Here is a 3,735-nt window from a genome sequence, read left to right as displayed (position 1 = left end):
AAGACATGCCCGATGTGAGTTATTGTCCGAGGAATTATTTGGAAAAGAGACAGGTCGAAAGAGAGTCAGAGTCATCGGAGAGGAAGTTATCAAGAGATGGGTGTGTTAGGCCTGGGATATGAGAAGGAAGGACAATTTCATCTTCCATTCCTTCCTAATCACAAGCACTTGCAGCTTTAAAATCCGGTCCTGATTGCAGTGGACACCAAGGGCATAGTCTCTGTGTTCAAAGCAGAATCCATCATCTTTCCCCACTCCTTCCCAGCCTGCAGCCTCTCACTCAATCCATTGTCAAGTACATTTTCTCTCTCTCTCTCTCTCTTTTTCTCTCTCTCTCTCTCTCTCTCTCTCTCTCTCTCTCTCTCTCTCTCTCTCAATTTCTTTTTTTAACTCTTCACGAATTTGTGTGTCATCCTTACACAGGGGCCATGCTAATCTTCTCTGTATCGTTCCAATTTTAGTCTATGTGCTGCCGAAGCAAGCACTCTAAATTTCTTATTCTTGGTTTCTTGAGGTATTTTCAGAAGCTTGGTGTGATGAAAATATACAAACTAACTTCACCAATCGGCCTCTCTCTCTCTTGAGGGCTACAGAGAGGCAGTAAAGAATGGTGCTGGCTGGTGACTTAAGAAGACAGTAGTACAAGTGGACACCAGGAAGTGAGACAAATAGTGGTCCAGGGCTCTGTTGCTATGGAGAAGGGGAGAGGCAAGGCTGGGGCTCACTGGGGAAGGGTTTGTAGAGGAAATGCCATCTGAGTTGAATTTGACAGGGACCGACACCAAAGTATGAGGTGTGAGAACTCAAGGTATTTAATGAAACAGTAAGTAATTCTTAGCCAAAGTATCGAGGCTCCAGAGGATGTGTGCGTGAGGCAATTAGTGGGTAGATTCATAGGCAACATTCCTCATTATACAGGAGAGGGGGCCTGCTGATAGAGTTTTAAGCTAGGGGATAATACAAGATGTTTCCGCTGTGGCGAATGGCTTATGGGAAAGGGGGAAGACAAGGAGCCTGCTGGGCCTGTTCCAAAAAAGGAAGACCCTGGCATGAGATGCTAAGAAGAACAGGCCTCAGCAAGAGTGCCAGATAAAATTGAGCAGGGGTGGGAAGTCGCTAGCTGTGAAATGGTGACTAATAAGAAAAACACATTCACGCAGTCCACTGACCTGCTAACCATGGAACCAAAGTCCGTAAGACTGTCAGTGATCTTCCACAGTTTACCAAATTAAACCCAAAGTATTTTGTGTGGTACAGAACACCTGTAAGGATTTGGATACATTGGGGCCTCAGGATGATTTAGTGGGAAAAGCAGTTACTGTATAAGGACTGTAGTCTGCATTCCCAGCACCCATGTACAAGTCCAGCAGGTGTAGCATCCTGCCCAGAACCTCAGCACTCGGGAGGGGACAGGGGACGCTTAGGGCAAGCTGGACTTTGTGAATGTGTTGCGGCCTGAGGTTACTCTCCACTTAATTTTTGGAGGCAGGGTCTCTTACTTGAACTAATAAGTCATATTACTGAAGACTTGGATTCTGTCATTCATATTTTTTCACCAATTCTCTCTTCTCATTTATAGAATATTGTACATCACAATTATATAGTAAAGATTTTCAAGTCAAAGTTTTTCTACTTCATCTCAGTCTCTCTATTTCCATGAAATAAAATGGAGAATTAGAATATTTAGGCAAACAATTCAAATGCAAGTATCTACTTTGGCTAGGATATCTGGCCACTGCTAAGTAAAATCTCATGATAATATTAACTTAAATAAGATTTACTAATTGAGTAAAGGAAAACACATATAAAATTTTATACTCTAAAATGTCATATCCATCAATAAATCGTGGTTGTGTTTGGCACATCTCAAAGAGACAAGTGGATTATAAAGATGTTATTGATAAGATTCTATAAGCTTATATCCTGCTATTAATTTTTATACCAAATTCTTACTGGTTTTAATGGGAATTATGATTTTTTAAAGAAGAATACAACACCATAAAAAATTTAAGTGTATTTGGTTTTAGGTTCTATAGTGAGGTATATGGGGGTACAAGTGGAAAAAATTGCCCTTAGACATATTTATAGACCATATGTATTTATTCACTGAGAGACATTTGAGTAAAACCTCCACTCAAAGACCATAAATGTGAACCATAACACGAAGGCTTGCATCATTCTTAAGTGTGATTATCAGTTAGGCTATTTATATGGTAATTGTCTTTCAGCGATAGAGTACATTTATTGAATTTTTTAAAGAAGAGAATTATTTTTCTCTACACTGTTCTTAAGGATTGGCTGTCATTGCAGTGACCAAAGCCTGAGAGGTGAGGTACATCATGTGAGTACCTTCCAAGTGAAGTTGAATTTCACTTCTTCCCAGTGGCTTGCTTGGCCATGCAGGCAAATCTTGGGTCTCCCGATTCTGTGTTGCATCCAAGACTGGACTTGAGCATTAGCTCCATTTTGTAGTTAATAGTCTTATCTGCTCTCTTAGACTGCAAGCTCCTCCTTTAGAGATATGAAAACTTGTCTTTGTATAGTACTGAATATATGTCAGACCAAGAAGGGGGGGCAGACAGACAGAGAGACACACACAGAGAGAGACACAGAGACACACACAGACACACACAGAGACACAGAGACACACACACACACACACACACACAGACACACACACACAGAGAGAGACAGAGAGAGAGAGAGAGAGAGAGAGAGAGAGAGACAGACAGACAGACAGACAGACAGACAGACAGACAGGATAGTACCTTCTCAGAAGTCGTGGATGAGATAGGAAAGTATCTACAACTTCAACACTGTTGGAAGAGTGATTTTGTAGAGAAAACACAGACTGCTACTGGTACACAGAGAAGGGGATACTACCATGCTAGCCATGTATTATCACTAGATTAGAAGCTCATGGAAGTCATGAATGTAGCCAAATGTACTGACCTAGGTAGGAACTGAACACCTGTGTCTTGCAGGTCTGTGCACACTCTGCCCTTACATAATAGTTATCAATATATAGGAAGTATTTTGTTGTTGTTGAGTTAATGGAAAGGAAGTGATTATTCTTGCTGTGTTTTGTGATAAATATTAAGTTAATGCTAGGTGACTCACTGAAGTATTTGCATGTTTTCCAAAGATGCAAAACCTAGAGGCATGATTTTTAGGAGTCGGGTAGGTTCCAGGGAAGGCCAGGACACACTATTACTTTGTTTTCCTTGTGCCAATGCAATGGAAAGAAAGAAAGAAACATGGCCACCATTGAGTGGGCCATGAATGGGGTCTTGAAAAAGTGAAGAGGAGAAGGTTGTTGCAAGGCTAATTAGGGGCCTTTGAAAGTGTGGGGTTGGCTGCTATATATTCTGTTAAATTCGGCTCTGTTTTAGAGGTATCAGCCAGGGATGATTCAAGTGCCATGTGGATCGGGGGCATAAATGGCCCATTCTTCATGTCCATTGCTCTATCATTAACCTTCCCACTCAGTCCTGGAAATGAAAAACCCAGCGTCTTCCATCTGCTCCACGTTATTTATGATGATGCCTCTAATTATGTTCAATTGAGTTGCTGTCGATGATTAAAGGTAATAGGTAATAATAACTTGGCCTCATCATTACCACCATTATTATTAGCTCATTGATTGCAATAATTTCTAAAATTACCCCTTGGAATAAAATATGTTAAGCACCTGGTTTATCCCTTTTTTAAGGAACATCTGCTCTAAATGTGTGA

At 40.9% G+C, this 3,735-nt stretch overlaps 1 non-coding gene across 1 annotated transcript; it reads right to left on the bottom strand.

The window, feature by feature from the left end:
• Positions 1–378: 378 nt before the first annotated feature.
• Positions 379–485, bottom strand: LOC128116122 (U6 spliceosomal RNA). The gene has a single exon (XR_008220382.1). It is a non-coding gene; the product is annotated as a U6 spliceosomal RNA (small nuclear RNA).
• Between the last annotated feature and the right edge of the window lie 3,250 nt (positions 486–3,735).

The sequence above is a fragment of the Peromyscus californicus genome, unplaced genomic scaffold (assembly GCF_007827085.1).
Source record: "Peromyscus californicus insignis strain IS unplaced genomic scaffold, ASM782708v3 Scaffold_1__1_contigs__length_55948999, whole genome shotgun sequence".
NCBI classification, from domain to species: domain Eukaryota; kingdom Metazoa; phylum Chordata; class Mammalia; order Rodentia; family Cricetidae; genus Peromyscus; species Peromyscus californicus.
This window is presented reverse-complemented; position numbering and strand designations above follow the sequence as displayed.